Genomic DNA, 20,384 nt, shown 5'->3' on the forward strand with positions numbered 1-20,384 from the left:
ATGATAACCGCACAAATGGTTTGTTTTTTTCAATCCATCGCTTTTTATGAATAGGTCAGCCTTTACATGCACCTAAATTTTGCCTCACATGGCTGATTCCCTTTTCGTAATTTGATTTTTAAAAGTGAACTGTGCGGGAAAAAGCATGCACGAACGTGATGGGGGGCATTGGGCAAAAAGAGGAAGGAATACCTGAGAAACCAATACACGTGAAAGAAGGTAGCACCCGTGAGAAAAGAGAGATAGGGGAGGGTATGTAATGGATTCTGGTTCGGATCAAGTGCGGTAGATGGCGTGGGAGGGGAGGACAGTAGGGGAGGGATGGCGGAAATGGTGATGTTTTCGGAAGGGTGGGCAAGTGGGGTGTGCGCCCTGGGGGCGGAGAGGGGAGGCGGCGAGCGGGGAGGGAGGAGGTAGCTGGGGCAATCAATAGCGCGCGCCAGGACCAAGGGCGAGCGGGGAGGGGGTGGAGGGTATGTAGGAGGCGTAGGGCTAAAAAGGGCCATACACACAGTTGTAGCGCGGCAAATGGCGTTTTCTTCGCCACACCAACACCGCTGCCCGACCCTGGGCCCGAAGGATAGCGCGGGTGGGGTCTCGCCGGCAAGTTCCGAGCTCCCGTGGACCGAAGGACGCACGCGCGGGAAAGACACGCTTTTGCAGCGTAAGGGCGGGTGGAGTCCGAGCGCGGCTGGGAAAAGCACGCGGCGGGAGAGCGGGGAGAAGCTGGCAGGACGAGTCCGAGTCGCGGTGGTAGTTGTGTGCCGTCGGCTGTCGCGTTTCTTTTATCTCCACCATTATTTATATTTTTCGTTCGACTCCGCCGCCGACGCCGCTCTTGGATAGTCATTTTTTTCTAACTTTCATTCCCTCTGCTTATTCCTGACTTCATATGGCAACGCGACACTCGCTCCCCCCCTTCCCAAATCCCACCCTCACTACCCTTCATTTCCCTTCGCTTCCCCACACATTGAGTTGAGGACGGATAGTGGCGAAGAAGCGGGAGAAGAATGGTTCGTCTGTTGGCATTAAAGTTGATGCAATGGCTTCCTACCGTTTGATACGATAAAATCATAGAGAGAATCCTTTATTGCGATGAAGGAAGCTTTTTTATTCCGCATAAAAATTATTTTCAACTGCCAAGGGTTTGGTTACCAATCAACTACAAGATCTGATGATAACTGGCTCGACGATACCCGAGTATTTAAAATAATATGTATGTGGAATTACGCAATTGTTATTTTTCATTTATTGAAAATAAAATAATAGTTCAATGCTATGATATAATAGCAAATTCTCTTGAAAGGCATTTTGAATTAATTATTTCGAAGACTCTTTTGAATTCGTATCATTATCACCATGGAATTATGATGAGGGCGAAATGTTGAAGTGCCTGTAGTTTTATGTTTATTTAAAGGATATTTCGGATCGTGACGACGAACGACTTAAAATTTTAGCATGTATATATAACCTATATTATGTATGCAATAAGCAAACAAAAACTTTATGGTACTAAAATGAATTCTAAGAATGTAAATATTATGTCTTGTGATAAGCAAAACCTGGTGCTCTCTGGTACATAACGATGACTGGTTGTACTTTCTATCATCGATTAGACTTTATTCCACAGTATTTTTTTCAAGCATTAAGCCCCAAAATAAACCTATTGGAATGTAAAATACACAAATATATATCATGATAAGGAAGATGCGGGTGCGCCAAAAATCATGGTGTCGAATTTTATACCTCCGTGGACACATAATACAACAGAAATATTTCTTTCATTTATATCACAAAGATAAACACTTTGAAATAAGAAAAATATATTTCACGATAAGAGAAACGTATACCCCTGCAAGCCCTTCTGCGGCGATAGAGTAGGGCGAAGAAAAGACAAAGGACCCTTGCCCCTTCCGTTGAAGAAATATGGACGACTCCTCCTCCTCCATCCTTCACGGTATTGTTTTTATTCCCTCGTCAGTTTGTGTGTGGGTGGACAAGGGCTCAATGGGAATGCTGGGGGAATCAGAGAGGGAAGGAAAAGTCAGCATTATCATGACCTGTGATAAAAAAAGCTGATGCTTCTAGAGCTTCTGATGCTTCATGATAACGTCTGATTGTATTTTCACTCAGCACAAATTCTTGATTCCGACGTTGACTTATTTTGATGCGATAATCCCCAAAATAATTCTATTGGAATGTTTAAAATATGAAATGTGCGTGCTCCCTCCAAATAATGCTGACTTATATGATAGCATTGCAAAATCTAATATCACGTAAAATTTGGATAGATCAAATACAAGCACTTTAGTGACATCAGTGGCGGATACATATGAGGGGTGCGGAGGACGCGGGCCCCCCCTTGCGGTGCCGCCCGCATAGCCGAACATTGCGGAACCACAATTGTAATTTTTTCACATCGTAAGATGGTATTACCTTGCATATCGGTAGATATAATAAGTTTAAATGAAACTTCATTAAACTTCGCATGTGACATGATTATTTTTTATTACGATAAAAGTAAAGGTAGCTCGTGATATCTTTTGCGCCCCCTTTGTGTTTTTTCTGTATCCGCTGCTGAGAAACATACAGGGAAAATATATTTCACGATAAGAAAAACTGAAACCACTACAAGTGCATTTGTGGTGGGTGAAGGAAAGACAAAGGACTTTCCTCCTTTGGCACTTCGGATGAAGAAATATGGAGGACTCTCCCTTTCCCATCCTTCACGGGTTGGTTTTTGTTTTCTCGTCAGTGGGTGTGTGTGTGGGCGTGCACGAGGGATGGAGCGAGGATCAGAGAGGGAGAAATACAAGTCCTTCCATTGGGGGTGGGGGGGATGGTGAGGGAGAGAAGAAAGGATTATTGGGGAGAGTGCGAAGGACTGAACGCGCAGAAAAAAATGTACACACATGGTCATTTGTGTGCGCTGTTTCACCCCGATTCTTCGCCACACATTCACAAGCGAGCCCTCTCTTTGAAGTCAAAGGGTTCCTGTAGGCCTGCGCGATATACCTAAATATCTCCGAAAGTATCACGATATTCAAATATATAGTGAAAATAATAATATAATAATATCATAATATTGACTCTGAAAATTGGCGGTGTTTAGTTGTCCGATAAAAATCAAAATATCGCCGGATGACAAAAATGAAATTATTACACCCGATAAAAATATCACGATGTATATCGCAGTCAAATATTGTTATATATCATCCAATAAATACTCGAAGTTACAGTATTTCTTCCAATATACATTGTTACTTTTCAAGGATACATTTTTTAATTGGATGATTCATCACGATATTTTATCGTGATATTGTTCTTGGGCCAGATGAGACGACAATTTTCAACCAGATATTAGTTCACGTAATCGCCGAACATAGTTGTTAATAAATTATCGCTACCGTTATTGAAATTCGAACATCTAAGTTCTATATCTTCCTTCCTGTGTACCAATTACTTTTTTAGCACCCACGATTTACACTATACCCATGCGCGGCGATGACGTCAGGTTAGGGTTTCAAATATGAATCTAATGCGATGGAAAAATTCGCCTCTCGCTTATAAGCCCTCCCTCGAAACGTTTCCCTTTCGAGTAAACAAACAGTTGCACTGGCTTGGGCTCGTGAACTCCACCCCATATCCATGAATTCCCCATTTTTATTCTTCGCATTTCCTTGCGGCCCCAACCTAATTCCTGCGTGTAACATTAGCGAACGATCTTTCGGAGTCAATCGACAAGCCTTTTCATCATCCTAGAGTATTCACAGTAATAAGATTATTATTAATTCGAAATATTCGATTCTAAATCAATTTATTAGTTATTCAGAATCAATTTTAATAGCTGTTGCTTTGATACTGTTTACTGAGCCACAGAACTAGGAAACTTGACTTCCCTTTTTATACAAATTCTCGAGAATGACTAATATAGCTGCATGAATGATATTTTTATGAAATGTTTACTCTCTCTCTCTCTTTATTTTAGAAAAGGTCAAAGATTATGACATAATTTCATTTGTTTTACTGATATAAAAGGGTTAATGGTTTGAGATTAATATATTAGGGGAACAGGAGGTCGGAAACGGATATCTTAATTTAAGGCATTTTCCTGTTACTTTTCACGACTAAACATTTGGCTTTGACCTTAGCTTTGGCACCAAAATGAAGAAAAACCTTTACAGTAACTTAATTTTTTCTAAGACTATTTTTCATTAACTGAGAGTTTTGAATTTCTGGCATTCAAATGTTGGAATCTATAATTTTATATATACTGTTTTAATTGTGACTTATTCTCGTATTGCAGGCTAATAAACGTTCATCTTAGGGTATCGAAATTTTACTCCGCGTGTTCGGACCCTTCAGCAAGGAGCTGAGCTCAGTTAAAATTTTGTCGCTCAAAAACTTCTAAGTCTCGTCTGCTGTAATTATATTGCGTAAGAAATACCTGAACGTCTCCCTTTATTCTCGAAGTTCTACACATAGGATACTTTTGATAAATAATACAAAGCCTTATGTATATGGTAGTTGTATACTCTCCCCTTTCTCCACCTTTTTCCCTTTCTTTGAAAGTAAATTTAAGTCAGTTATGAATGAAATATAATAAAAATGGGACATTCTCGTAGCTATTGTACAAGTCTAAGTTGAATTCGTGTGACGCGTTAGAGATAATTAATGAAACGGTAAATACTCATTCAGACCGGTAAAACAAAGCTCAGGTTTAAAAAAAGCGTGGGAGCAAAATAAAATGAAATGAAATCATTAATAAAATGTATGAAAACAAAATTAATTTGCAGATTCTTATATGATTCCAAAAACTTGCGAATTTTTGTAGGAGTAAAGAAACTAAATCCTTTCTCTTCCATCACAAAAAATGTTTACCAGTCTCCGTTTTTTACGATAGTTGATTGTAACCCATCCTTTTTTCGACTTTTTCCCCCTCACTTTCAAATAAACTTGGACTCATTAATGAATTAATAATAGCAATGGGACATATGCGGAGCCCCAATACTTTTTAAGCGGATCTCGTTCACGAGATATTGCATGATCAATTTCTCGTTAATAAATCTTAAAATTTACTGAAGGTTTCGATGACTTAGTACGCGTGGAAAAAAACCACTTCTCAAAACAAAATTCAAATTGCCCGCCATTGTCATGATTTTTTTAATAATTCATGAATGTTAGTTGAAGGGAATTCCTCTCTTATCGTCTATTACAAAAACAAACTCCGCAAATATCCTTTTTGAACGATATAGATAGTAACTCGGCCCTTTATTCGAGAAATTTAATCACGCATTATTTTCATTTCGTTATTTTGTTCATTAGATTAGGTGTATGTATGCATATATGCATGAAAAGTTAATATACTGTAAGAAATCCGGACGAAAAAATGAAAGAGATGAACAATGCTTTAGACAATAAAAATAATTGTTTACTACTATTTAGATTTTTTCTCTAACTAAATTGGCAACGTCATTTATCATTCATAGAAATTTGTTATAGATGGTGTCAGGTGTAAATTTATGGAACTCCGTTTTCCATTGTGCAAAATAATTAGTGATGCCTAGTCCCTTCTAGCCCTTCTGTGGTAGAGCTCCGATGCTACATCATCTCTTAAAAACCTCATCCTCCAATACGATTGCATGCAGTATTTTGAAGGATCACTTAAGTATAACGTTGATGGAGTTGTCAAAACGATGAGCTGAAGAAGAAATTGATTTTTGGCCTGTACACAGTTTTTTTATTTCCCACTACTCGTAATATAAACCTAACCTTCTTCCTCATTCCAGCATATATTTTGGGAGGTCTAGTTTCTCCTTAAGAGAACGCATCAGTCCATCCAGACCGGTTGTGTTTCTTTCGTTTTTTGTGACTTAATACTCATGAAATCGTTTGAGACTTCCAGTGTATAGAAGGAAAATCTTTTTCAGCATTTTCCTGTTACTAAAATGTAACAAAATAAAACCTGATAAATTACAGAGGTAGGCATTTTACATTAAAGATAACGGCTAATGTTGACATAGGTCTTTCTACACACACTATAAATTTCAAAATGAAAGGTTCAAATGAGTGACTTAAATAAATATCAGGCGGCATTCAATACCTACGCGTAGTACTCAGTTGCTGTCATTTTATTTTATTTTTATTGTTTTGAACGGCTGGTCTCCTCCTTCAAGTGCCTGGTGAGTTGGCCTATCGAGTACGTAGATGTAGATGTTTAATTCTTACAAATTAATACGCCACGAAAAAAGAATGGAATGCCGGGAGTGATGCTTCTTCTCAAGCGATTTAAGGCCCTCATATTTACCATCGCACTTTCAGCTCCCGTGGTTGTGAGAGTGAATTAAGACGGCACGTACAATTTTCGGTACGTTTCCAAACGCGGGGACGGGGCATTTAAACTCCTCTCTCTCTCTCTCTCTCTCTCTCTCTCTCTCTCTCTCTCTCTCTCTCTTCCGCGTCTGGTTCATACACACACACGCTCCCCTCCCTTCACTTCCCTCGTGGTGTTTTTTGCGCCGCTTTTCATTCTGCCGGTCACCGCCACCTCCTCCCCATATCCCTCCGCACTCTTTGCTCTTTTTCCATTCCCCCATTTTATCGCCCTGGTGTTCCGCTCTCGGCCTGAACTGTACCGCCAGGTTCCAAGGGGCGGTCGGGCGTCGGACGTCGAGAGCAAAAAGGTTGACGCTCTGTGTGTGTATGGTATGGTGGGGGGGAGAGGCTGTATCAGAATGCCAATCGGACAAAGGGGTATTTTCTCCTCTCTTCCCTTCTCTTTGGAAGTGGGAGCGAAAGGGTTTAGAAAAACCTTCCCAATTCCCTTACTCCAGCGTGAATCCTTTCGCGTTGTTTATCGGTACGTAGAGAAGAAGAAAAAATATACGCCCTTTTTATGCTGGCTCTCCCGACGCTTCGAGTTCCTTTAGTTTTTTTCTTCTGTTCAAGGAGATTGTGGTGGTACCCCCACGAGGCGGCTGGCGATGATGTTCCCGCAATAAAATGAGTCTCCTTATCATTATTGAAACAATGCCATGGAAATTCCTCGCTCTCTTTACCCCTGGTGTTACGAACTACTCGATCTGAATTCCATTTCTACTTTTTTGACTTGTGAGTCCCCGTACTGAGTGAATTTTTTTCATGGTATACCTCGGTGATTTTATGTGACTGATGGCATTGAGTTCTAAAATATCAGATTTAAATTTACAATGAATACGTCTTTTGAAGGTTGCACTGGCTAAAGATTAATGATAGTTCCCCTCTATATTTCATCGTGTATAAAATTTCAATAGAGATTTAAAAATACTTTTCATCAATGCATGTCAAATTAATTCGTCAAAATTATATGAACGAATAATATTCAATTATCTCGATCAAAATAAATGTCTTTAAGAGCATACAAAAATTATGATTCGTTTTTTGCGCCATTAGTTGTTGTAACGCTATTCCACGTGGAGAAGTCAGAAACTAAAATTAATTTCCTCGAAAGTATTTTGTCTCAATCCGTTAAATCACCGTATTGACTCTTGAAAAAGAATTTCCTTCATAAATGATCGTGGGGATTTTTTTCTGTAAATTTGAAAATCTAAAAAAAAAAACTTACTTCATGCCGCGAGCTAATAATGTCTGCTATGTTTTCCGGATTTCTTTCTAGTTTACCTTCCCCGTTCAGTTTCGAAAAGCCTAGAAATTGAATCATATATCTCATGAAATATATCACATCATGATATCATGTCTATGTCACAGCATGCTGAATGGATTATATGCTCTATGCCCTCATGATGGCCCGATGAAAACAATTGTAGAGGTACAAGTGGAAGGGAAGATGGGCAAGGGACGTCACTGTGAAAAGACTAGCGGATAGGAGAGCGGAATGGAGAGCTGCGTCAAACCATTCTTAGTATTGTTGACTTATGATGATGATGATGATGTCCTCATGCATGCAATTAATGTGTCACCTATTGTACGTAGACATATGTTAGAAAAGCACACAATCAACGTATGATAACAGCGTAGTGAATGAAAAAGCTAATGCATAGCTGAAATGCACTTCAATTAGTCTGTGCGTAACTGTTAACGGTATGACAACGTTACATCTGCTAGCGCTTTGTGAGGACTGTTCTCTTAGTAAATTGCGTGGATATCGTATCGAAACAGCTTGTGTTTACCTATTAATTTGAGGTAGAGGAGAGATAAGGCTCGAGTAAATGAAATCTTGGTTATGTGATCAACTCAAAAACAAACCCAACTCAAATAGCTGCATGGCATCAACACTTACATACGAAAGCTAAAGCCTCGCCAGTTCACTCGGGTTGACATCCTTCTTCGTAGCATTGTCTTTGTGCGGCTACTGCGTCGCCGATTCAATACTTATTTCGCAGATTTAAGATGTAAATTAGCCCATTTTTATAAGTGTTTTTCTGTCAAATTGATTGGATCCTTGCGAAATTTGTGTATTTTAAAATTTTTCACTTACTGAAAAAACAAAATATGAAAATGTAACAGTATTGCGTTCAAGCTTTTTTTTTTGAAACTGTGCAACGATCCGTGGTCATATTCACTAATTTATTTTTAAGCTTTGAGCATTAGCGAGTAAGTAGCAGGACAGGGAGATTCTCCATAGGGAAAGAAAGTTTTCGCACGATGAATTATATAATTTCCTGAAAACAATCTATATATGTTGAACAATAAACTTTCCATTTTTATCGCTTCTCATTAATATTATATTACTTCCACCCGAATTCATCACAACACGCCTACGTTCGAACTTAAGATAAGAGTGGAGCCCGTTTTCGATTTTCGTCGGGCAAAACAACGGCGCTTCAGAATATATAAATCTGTATCTCTCTCTTATCAAAAAAACACGACAGAAGGAATAAGTTCTGCGTATCAGGCGATCCCATCGATCCACGAACTCTACGAAAAGCTGTCGTCCTTTCCTGGAAGTTGAAATCATGTTTCATTCTCCACCCGCTTCCAAGGACCATCTCCACCTCCCTCCCTTGCTATCTTCCACGTGACGATGATTTTGGATGTGGCGGGGAGGTGGGTGGGAGTGGGGGGAACGGAATTGGTTTATTCGGTGGGCGGCGAACGTGAAATTTCGGTCGGGAGAGTGTCTGAGGGAAGGATGCGGGAACGGAGGGAAGAAGAAGGTGGAAAATGAAGCCAAAGTTATAGCGCCAAAAGAGATTTCCGCGAGTGACGGCCCCTCACCATATCCCTTCCAATCCCTTCCCCAACCTACAAAATCCGATACACTTTCACGCGTTTAAGATCGCTCGTCTGTTTAATCATACTCGTTTAATGATTGTTTGGCAGTGGTTGAGTGCGATGAGGAATTGGCTAGGGATATGCATGGATTTTTTTCCAGGGATGGCAAGTGAAACTAAACGAAAATGTTTCGTTTCGACCCGGAGGGAAACGAAAATACGAGGTCTGGGTTTCGTTTCGTTCCCGCGCGAAATTAATATCACCAAAGAGTTTAGTTTCGATCAGGGACGAATCTTTACTCCCAGGAACGAAAACAAATTATTCGAAACTCCGTTGTTCATAATTAAGTATCGATCCCAGAAGTTGAGTGGAGGAGGATAAGAGGGAATAGTTTCGACCAATTACATGTGACATACGTATGGAGAGGTGAAAGCATTGAGCTTAAAAATAGAAAAAAATGTGCGATTACAATTGTTTTTACAATTTATATTAAAATGGGTGAGATTGCTTAATCGTACTGTTGATGATCGCTCAAAGCTCTCTTTTAATTATGCTCAAAGATTAATTGTATCAGACATTATTACCGCACATTTTCGTCCAATCTTAATTATCAAATATCCTTATAAATCCAGATTATTAAATGAAATGTCGAAAAGGCATACAAAGGCTACATACCCAAGAAAAACCGTTCTCATGGCAACTGCAAAGTGCATTCAAAAATGTTCGTTTTACCATAGCTCGGTAACTAAGGAGTTGCGACCCCATTTTTACTGGCAAAAACATGCTTAAAATTGCCTCCCCGGCCACCTCATGAAGTATTGCAGATTCCTCCTGAAACACCCTGCATATCTTGGTCTTACATATTGACTTGGTGGAAAATTAAACAAGTTGTTTCGAGAATCGTGCAGGATAAAAACATAATATCATGTTTCTAATATAAAATGAATGTATGCAGTTAAAGATGTAAATGAGAAATTGTTCAGGTAGGTAACTAAGTAATTATGATAGCCAAGGAGAAATTTTGCAATGGCACAAGGAAAATGAGTTAGCAATGTTAAGTTGCTTTCAGTGGAAGTCCTCACCTCGAGTAAGGCTTTGTAAATAGTTATAAAAACTCCCGGATGTTCCTCATCATACTTACAAAGCAATTTAGCATACTTACAATACTAATAAAGTCGGTCTATCGTATTCAAGCAAAAAATTACAAATTAATGAAGAATGCCTGTTTAAAAAGACGTCAGTCCTCATACAATGCGAAATCTCGATAAAACAGTGCGGCGTCGAAGCACCCGGCAATATCTGTGTAAAATTTCTCCAGAGAATTCACCGCTGGTGCCATGGTACCGGTTTCTTGATATTCATTTTTAATTGAAGCGCCCGCAGTCCTCTGCGCAATCAAGCCTTAAAAAAATAATCGGCCAAATCAACAAATTCGAACAAAAAACCCTGCGACCACTCATGAAGTAAGAGAAAATATGACGCTTTGTCAATTTTATCAAACCATGTATATTGTATAGGGATACAAAAGAACGCATTTCCTCTGCGTATTTCCGAGAATTTGCATCTCGGCGTGTTTGACGGTGTTACAGCGTTGATCTAGAATGATTGTTATGGGATCACTAATGTATATATGTTTATATATATATCCCGAGCTCCCTCAAGCGTTTAATCCTCCAAGGAAGTGGAATCGCTTCGAGACGCCTTCTCCTCGCCCGGGCCCTGGTAACAGTCGCGTCGCGACGCCAGACCTCATGCGTGCAAGGAACGGCATTGGAGTGGGGATGGAGTATGGTCCAGGAGGGATGCGAAGGTTGGAGGGGAGGTAGGCACTGCTCGAGGGGGTTGGAGGTGTGGTCGGGCCGTGTTTATTATTTTTCCCCTCTCCCGACTGGACTCCCCACCTGATGGAGAAGAGGGTTACCCCTCCCACGCACTAAGTGTGATTCACGACTATCGGATCACGTCGTACGTAATTAAAGGCCGCTGCCACGCAGGCTCCGGGAGTCAGGGGGTTCAGGTGGTTAGAGTAGTTGATGGCACCCCTTAACGCTAGCATAACTCCTAGTTTCGGTTGATGAGGATCCAAAGGCAACGTTTCACATAGCTTCGTATGAGACCTTTATTGCATGTTGTCTTTGTGAAGAATGATATTTCCATATTATTAATCTCCCAACTTAAATATTTGGCTGACAAAAACTGTATGCCCACAATCGGTTTCGAACCAAAGATTTGGTTTGATATTGAGACAGAAATTTTGGAGGTGTTTCATCTGGGTATAATTCATGGAACCGTTTAAGGCGTGATGTGATATTTATGTATTATTTAAGATAATCTGACGGTTAAGGCTGGTTTAAATGGGAAGCGACCTGTTAATTCTATTATTTCCCGTGCTAGACCACTTTCCCTAATTGTATTTCTATCTAGAAGAACTGGAAATTCTATTCCCCCACGAAATTATATTATTTGTATAATACCGATTGAGGTTTCGATCAGTGGCATACACACACACGCTCCCTTTCCTCCACTTTACTCTTGATGTTTCTTGCGCCGATTTTCAAAGTTTTTGGAAATAAGATGATTTAATACCGAGGAAAATTGTATTCCTTAATTCTTAGCTGCTCTCCCCTTCTTTGGCGCATCTATTAAAATCGTTGCGAAAGAAGAGAGCAAACAAGGAGTAAAGAACAAAGGACGAGCAATAAAAATTGACGGTGGTTGTGCGTGAGCCCGACGCGTCTCCGCATTGTTTACCTGTGGCCCGCTTGTCGAGGCACTCTTTCGAAGAAATCATCCCGCCCCTCCCCCGCAGTTCACGATATAATTTTTATGAGCCCAATTAAGAGGGGAGCGCGGCTCAAAGGAACGCAACGATTCGACTTTGTGGCTGGGACAAAAGTGAGGAGAGAGAGAGAGAGAGAGTGAGTGAGGTGGATCGCATTCTTTCGCAAGGAAACGTCCCGCGTTTCATTTGTTCGCCCGTCCCAAGAGTGACGAGCCGCGTACGAAATACGGCCTTTCGCGAACCCAAACACGTACGCCACCGGTGTGTGACAGATGACGAAACGACAAAGGTTGAGTACATGGAACACTCCTTTTTTGAGACATCATCCGGAGGTGCTGCCGCGCAATATAAAACGTATTGTTCACTGCGTGCGTGATTCGAGTGTCTCCTATTTTCTCCTCCAAGTTGCGCGAGCTACTACGGAAGAGCTGAAAACTAAATAATAAATATCAAAAGTTGAACCTTTTACTTAGAAAGGACGCAAGTGTATCGTAAACATTTTTTGGCCAATACTTCGTGGAATCCCATTAGGCCATAGTCTACCCTTTAATACTCCTCCATTTTTTTGTAATCTGACCGGTATTAATTCCTCAGCGGAATTTTCAAGGGGATAAAAGTGGCACAAAATTTGTGGAGAAGATTTAAATAGGTACTGAATTATTTATCGGATAAGAGCATAATCCGTTAGCGTAATCCTAACCACGAGTGCTTCGGAATTCATATGCGTTACCATGCTCGTCGCATTTTGCTCAATGGAACTTCATACAGGACGAGTAAACACCGAGGTGCAAATTGCCTCAGAATTATGACACACCTTAGCGTCGGTCACACAAACCTGCCAATATCTCAAGGTGGTCATGAAGTTATGGACAAAACAATAGCCAGCCAGCTCACCTAGCTGTCCGTCGATTAAGAACTAATTAAAAGAACCGTGCTTTTAGTAATTTGGTGAAGGAAGGCCAAATGTGGCCAGAACTTTCTCAAAACACTAATCGTCACGACGGACGAGCATGGAGAATTTTAGACGGTAATTTTCCGGGCAAGAGAACGCGCGAAACTCCAGTGAAAGTTCAAAGCGATATCAAGCGCTTGGGAGTGCCGGGTACTCATGCGAATAATCAGTTTAAACTTCCAGCGACGAGAAGGCACGCTCGGAGTGGGAGAGACCGCGCCGGGTGCACGCGCCGAAGGAGAGGCTTCAAAATAAAAACGAGAAGAGGGCGTAAAATATGCTTAGCCAGCATGCACTGAGAGAGAGGATCACTCCGCGGAAGTGCACGTCCTTGTTTACAAACACTCTCGGGGAAGGGATTAGAAAAATAAAGAGAAGACGCGAAGGGCAGTAACCCGCTGGCGCACTATGATTACAGCGTGCTGTGAGACTCACCTGCCGGGAGGAGCTCCGCGAGCCTCCAACACTTCAAGCTTCGCGCGCCTCGCGAAGAAGACAGCGGTTAGATCCATCCACTACCGCGGGTAAAGTGGAGCACCACCACCGTTGCTGGCTCTCGATGACTCCGTCGCCGACTTGCTGCATTTGACCCAGTCCGCAGGCCCTCTCGAGTCCCCCAGTCCGCTGCTGAGAAGCCACTCTCGGCCTTTCCACGAACGAAATCTCCCCTTGGTTTTAACGGGCGGCCGGTTGATGTGAGATCGCGCCTGTATCTCTCCCCGGATCGTGTCGCTCACTGTGTGTGCCGGCGCGGCGCGGTGCGGGCAGGAGGAGGCGGGCGGGGTGCGGCGGCGGAGGGGAGCGGTGGGATGGCAGGGTTCAGGGAAGCGGCGTCGGTGGGGGGGCCCTGGCTCGGCGTCGGCGTCGTGAGGATCGCGTCCGGGAGGGTGGGGCGGGCGTCGCCTCGCGTAGGTGGGCGCGTACCACGTTGTTTCAGCGACTCGACGGGGCGTCCCTCGTCTGCAAGCCGGCTACGTCGGTGGGGAGAGTCCGCAGGACCACTCTGCTGACGGGCCACCGGGTGAAGCCGGTGGGCGATATCAGACCGGAATCAGTAAACTTATCACTAGTAGTTTTCACGGATAGAGGCTGAGGTGAGGGCAGTAGGAGGCACTGGCGTGATTTCCACAAGAGAAGAATATGACAAATCAGGAGTGATTCGCTCTTGGGATGGTCCTTGGGGGCTGCGGGCCCTCTTCAATTAAAATATTCCAGGAATCTATGAGAGTATAGAATATCAAATGTTCAATTGCTCCGTATGGGATCCAGAGTTCCTAGGTCGCAGACTTTGTGAAGGACTGGCGTCGTGTAAAGATTCCTAGTATTTTCCTGAATCTAGGTAACCAGTACTGTCCGCAAAGCTGGTAGTGTCCAGAGCAGGTCTCGTCTGTGGCATCAGTCGAAGATATATGTCCTGGATCCTTTCCTCACACGTTTGTAGATTTGAGAACTTTGGTGCGTGTCGCTTTAAATTTTCACGGAGGGAGGAACGTTGATCACGGTTTGCAAAACTGAAAAATATGACGAAGCAGGGAGAATTTCGGGTGGGAGCGAGAGTACGGTGTCTTTCTCTCGTTAATTAGCCGGTGGAACCACTCCCGCGGCGCGCGGGTTTATGCTGTTTTTATTATTGAGCGCACTGAATGCAACCCCCCAAACACTTCTCCTTGTTTGTTTTGGAAGGGGAGACGAAGAAACCGAGTCCACGCCCCGTGAGAGAATAAGGACCGATTGTTCTTGTTGTTCCTGCAACTCCCTTGTGGTCAAGTCGTCGGTGGGGTCCGCGAAGGCGATGGGCTTTTCTGCCGCGGGTTTTGAGATGGTTTTGCATGGAGGGCGATCGGCGGGAAGAGTGGGGGGGCGGGGGTTGCGCGCGAATGTGCGGAGTGTTGGGGTGAGAAGGAAGGGGAGGGGATTGGAAGGGGGTGGGGGAGACGTGCGCAGTGCGGGAAGGCGTGGGCTGGGAACGCGCACAAAACACGCTCACCCCCACTCCAAACATTCTCCCGCACCTGATGTCCTCCATTCCATCGCTCGTAAGTTATGTCACTGAGTGACACTATTATTCGCGGCATCGTGCCTCCGCGTGTCGCAGAATTATCGAGGTTATTTCGACGAATCTTAGAATCTGTGACTGTGCAGTACGGTGCGCGTAAGCGTAGAAAGGCTCGGCTCTTGCCATGATGAAGATGACATAAAATATGAAGATGGAGGCGTGTGGATTTGAATTTTAAAGTAAGCATAAATAATATGTTCAATCAACGTGGTAACTAGTGTTGAGTGGCCTGGGACAAGTTTGTGCTGTTTTGTAAAACTTGTTGATGTTCCCACTTTTTTGCAAACAACAAATTGTGTGCTATTGAAGCTACTGCAACAGATCATTCGATAAGTTTCCCCTTTGTAAATGGGGACAATGTTTGATTCCTGCTGAAAAATATGAGAAATTTTCTTAATTATGTTCTCCACGTAACAATAGTAACTTGTCCAAATTCCGCGACATAATGCCTAATTCTTTATCGTCAGATACAGAGTGAACTTGTTATTGCAATTGGAGCAAGTCCTATATGGAAGGAATGTAACTGAATCAAGAGTAAGAATACCACTATTTTGGTATTATTACTCTTAATTCTAGTGAATCTAATCGAAGAGAGACAGGAATTGTGCCAATCGTGCCTGATTGAATTAGTAAAATATAAGAAAATAGGCCCGTGAATTCAAACAGAAAATGAAAAGTTTATAAGACCAACATCCACATTACATCTTCATGTATGAATAGAAATATATTCGGCTAACAAGGTAAAATCGGTGGTTGTGTAAAGGGAGTTGGGAAGGCAGAGGAGGAGAACAAGTTGTATGAATGGGATGAAGGGAGGGACGTATGAAAAACTGAGGAGCGAAATTCAGTGAAAACATAAAAGTTTCTTATTCGTCAAAAATGAGTTAATTGCACCACTTTTGTGCATCACTTCCTCGATCGCCAGGTTTCTATTATTTGATGGATAATTTTCTAGTTATAAAATAGAAATGTTGAGAACACAACAGGTTTGATGAATTACAAGGATTGAGGGCAGCCAAATTAATGCCGGACTGAAGAATGAAATATGGGTGAATGGAAACATTTTTTTCATGGAGAATTGTTTTCATTCCGAAGTATGTATCAGCAAAACATAACTATTAGCCACAAAGGTAGATTTCCCGTAACAAAAATAAAATTTTTATGTTGTGGATATATTGTGATTTTATTTCTTATACCTACTTATTATGGGGTGGGTTTCCACAACATGATTCCTGAAAAGCGTCTTCAAGCGTCCAAATTGCAAGGCTATAATTAAAGTATTCTCATTAAATTGATTGGTTTCATTGGATGTATTTTGCATACAAATGTATGTATAATTTTTCATAAGTAGGCGCATTGTGTTTTCCTAAGCGCTTTGGTTTGTTTTCGAGCTTAACCAATCGAAATACCTAATATTAACTAATGAATGTATTCCCGCTATCATTTTCAGCGTCATATTTACAGACCTTTATTCTGCTGGGTATTGTTGCCTCAGCATGGGCTTTTTTAGGTGCTATCGTTGATCCCCATCAACTATATCGTCTAATCTCTATTGATATGACCGTTGGTGTTGTATTTCCTTATCATTACTCGTGTTCTCCATCTATGTTTGAACAGAAAAGGATTCTTTTCGGATATATATTGGATATATAGATCTACGACGGATCTTTCCGATAATCTGGCTGATAGTATCGTCATGTCGATTTTTATTATTGACCGTTATTGGGGTGAAAATCCTTATTTAATATCTTCCCTAAAGGCAGTGGGTGACTAGGTTCGTAAGTTTTTGGCAACCCAGCAGCCAGCCACCTTGAGTAACCACATAGATTAGTTTATGATTATTTTTGCGTATATTTTTTGATAAATGTTTTCATATGTTCATCGTTTTCACTATAGAAAAGTTTGTCTATTTATTGACGCAATAGTTTTTGTAACCGACATTCCTAAGATTTAGGTTACTTTAATATCTAATATTGCCGGCCTCGGTGGCGGCGGGGTAAAGTCCTCGCCTGCCAAACGTGAGGTTGCGGGTTCGAGTCCCGCCTGGGTAAGTTCCCCTTATCCAGGGCATGGTTGTTCGTGTACGTTTCCTTGTTGAATTTGTTGAATACCCCGATTTCAAATGGCCTATGAGCGTTGTATTCGGAGGTTTGGGAATAATTAATTAATTATTCCACTCTCGCCTTGAAATATGATTCTCCCTTTGGATACACCTATGAGAATAATCTATCATGGGTTCTTTACTTTATGACTATGAGATCCTCTTTAAATCTTCATAAATTACTCAACTCGCTTGCCAGTTAGGCTTTTCGTATTTACCTATGACATATATGTTATAGCCTTCATCACCTGTCTTACTTCATAGAATTGACTTAATAGACTTTCATTGGTGTTCTACCCTTTAATGAATGCCTTCATAAAGCAATAATACATAATGATTTAGCCATTTAAGAGTGATTTTCTTCTTCCTTTGGTCGTCAGAAGACTTCTTTTTTCTCCCATTCTTCTATGCATTGCCTCTCTCAATATTCGTTCCATTCGATTGCCACCCGCACAGCCGGATTCTGCAAAAATGCCTGCTGTAACCAAATCGTTTAAAGTGGCATGATGTCAATATTTATTATTGGACTTCGATACGTTGAAGTTCACAGTGCTATTACTCAAGGCCTAATAAGGACTTTTAGGACTCTAAATTATGCCCTACAGAAGGTCCGCTATTTTGAATCGAACAAATTTGGATGGATTCCTCAAGGATATTCAGGAAACAGGCCTCGAAAATACACCACGTCAATGACCATCCGATTTCCATAACTCCGAGTCGAAAGTGTCATGTTATTGATACTGATTATAGTTTTTCCGTCGAATGCTCTGTTATTACTATTGCAATATCCGATAAGTAATATCTCGATTCTGACTTATATGGATTCGTTACCGATACGCTTTGTAATGGAATCATTGGCGTCACCTCAGAGTAAATATGCACAAGAGTAGTTATCGGATTTTTCCCATGGAAATCGAGATTGAAAATGGGCAAATTCGATATCACATGATAGGTCTGAGTGGCTGACTAGGACAATAGCGCTTATTTTCATGCTATTTAATTCAACGGAAAATTTTACTTACGTAATTCGAAGAAGACTTTCCAGGATTTCAATTAAATCCATCTTAAAGTGGCATCTTTTTCTCAATTGCCTATAATAAATCCCCAAGTTGGGGGCTTCATTGTTTGCCTCAGCTTTTTTCTACAGAGTCTTCTTGAATACCCTAGTATGCAATGACACCTGTTGTAAGCGGTAACCAGACGCGTTGAAGAAATATGGCCGTCAAAGGAAGTCCTAGCTGACTGGAGGAGAGATATGTAAAGCTGCCAGGAATGATTAATAAAAAATTAGCCATTAAATAATTTTTACTGGAGTTGGCGTATTGCTAGAATAAAAAAAATATTCTCAAGCTATGAATGCTATTATAAAAAAAATAAAATCGAGCTCTTGAAATCGCTCTTTAAACGCTCTTCAGATTAGTTTATTTAGAGTAGAAGTGTTACTAGCTTTGGAAGAAATCAATTCCCAAGCAATACTTCAAATGCTTCATAGTAAAGGCCGAGGGTACTCGTAAGAGGATCCGCCACTAGCGGAAAAAATGTGGTGGTTGATCGTTGAAGGAGTTGGCCTCTGAAAAATAGGCGGAATTTATTTTGTTTACTTGGGTATACGTTCGATTCTCTGGATAAGTGGTCGTTTATGGGGGTGGCTAATGAAATAAGTAAATGTTTGGTTAGGTTTTAAGGTATTTTATCTGGCCCACCAAACTTTTTATACCCATTGCAGTTTTGAATGAATAACTTAAACTTTGAATTTCCACAGAATTTTTCATTAAGACCCGACCATGGTTACTATCGTTATCGTCATCTTTATTACAAAGTCCTTTTGTCGGCTTAAGTTATTCATTCAAAATGTTCAGCAAATTCCACTAAGTATTCCGCAAACCACCAAATTTACCCGTTCCAGGTTAAAATCAGATCTGAAAATGTTCAGTCCAGGTCTGGAACAGATGGATCTAGTGAAAATTGATAATATGCTTTTTAATTTTTTATTATACGTTTACCCCGGAAACAGCATAAATGCGGCCTTTTACGACGAGGAATATTCAATAATTAATAGCTGATGGTCATAAACATCCATGCCCTGGATAGGGACTATCTACCCAGAGGGGACTCTAACCCACGATCTTCGGATTGGCAGACGACAACTCTACCCAGCCGCCAACTCATTAATTTCTCTATTGGTTCCCATCCGTTTCCACGGAGACGCTATAAACTGGGATACTTACACTGTAAAACCGAATTCAAGGAATAAAGAAATCAGCGTGGTATTACTCAACATACTTGCAAATCACTCTCTCGCCCAAGTAGTCGACAAACCTACGAGAGGAAACAAGCTATTAGACCTTTTAGCAGTAAGCCATCCTAAGTTGATAAAACAAGTCGATATTATTGACGGTATAAGCGACCACAGAGTAATCTTTGCGACGTTAAAAGTTGATGTGGTGTCAGCCGTAAAACCAAAACGCAATATTTACCTATTCGATAAATGTAACTTCACTAAATTTGGCGAGATGCTTAATGACTCCTACAAAAAATTCGTTGTTACATCAAAGGACCAAAGCACAGATGTAATATGGACACGTTTCTTAGAAATTCTGCGCCAAGGAATCAACGAACATATTCCGCAAAAACTGAAATGTGATAATAAGGAACCTCGCTGGTACAATAACGATGTCAGAAGAGAACTTAGGAAACAGAGAAAACTATACAACTTGTACAGAAAGTCCATCACGTCTCGTAATAAATCGAAGGAACTTGAAGCTAAAGAAAGTTACGCTGCTCAACGCTCAATAACCAAGAAATCAATGCGAACTGCAATGCGAAAGTTTAAGAAAAAAGTACTTGGTGAATTACTCGAAGAAAATCCGAAATCCTTTTGGTCGTACGCGAGAGAGCTTCAGGGAAAACATTCAACCGTAGATTCGTTATTTGATAAAGATGGTAAACTTGTCACCGAAAATATTGGCAAAGCTAACACTTTAAATGCCCACTTCGAAAGTGTATACACTACTGACGATACTCAATTCAATGTAGACATCCCATATACTGAGGATTTGATGGAAGAAATTTCTATAAAACGTGATGGGATAACTAAACAACTACAATCGATTAAGAATAGTAAATCTCCGGGTCCGGAGGGAATACCCGCGCGTGTCCTCAAAGAGTTAGCTCCACAGATCGCGCCTTACTTAGAGATCATATTCAAGAAGTCACTCTCTGAAGGGAAGTTACCGCCCGACTGGAAAATTGCAAGCGTTACACCCATTTTCAAAAAGGG

General features: G+C 41.2%; 1 protein-coding gene across 1 annotated transcript in view; it reads right to left on the reverse strand.

Annotated features, from left to right (window-relative positions):
• Positions 1 to 13,769, reverse strand: part of LOC124163067 (serine-rich adhesin for platelets-like) — a 191,343-nt gene extending 177,574 nt beyond the window's left edge. The window contains exon 1 of the mRNA XM_046539868.1: positions 13,383 to 13,769. The gene's annotated coding sequence lies outside the window, so the exon portion shown is untranslated. The remainder of the gene's footprint in view (positions 1 to 13,382) is intronic.
• Between the last annotated feature and the right edge of the window lie 6,615 nt (positions 13,770 to 20,384).

Source organism: Ischnura elegans, chromosome 1 (assembly GCF_921293095.1).
Source record: "Ischnura elegans chromosome 1, ioIscEleg1.1, whole genome shotgun sequence".
NCBI lineage: Eukaryota > Metazoa > Arthropoda > Insecta > Odonata > Coenagrionidae > Ischnura > Ischnura elegans.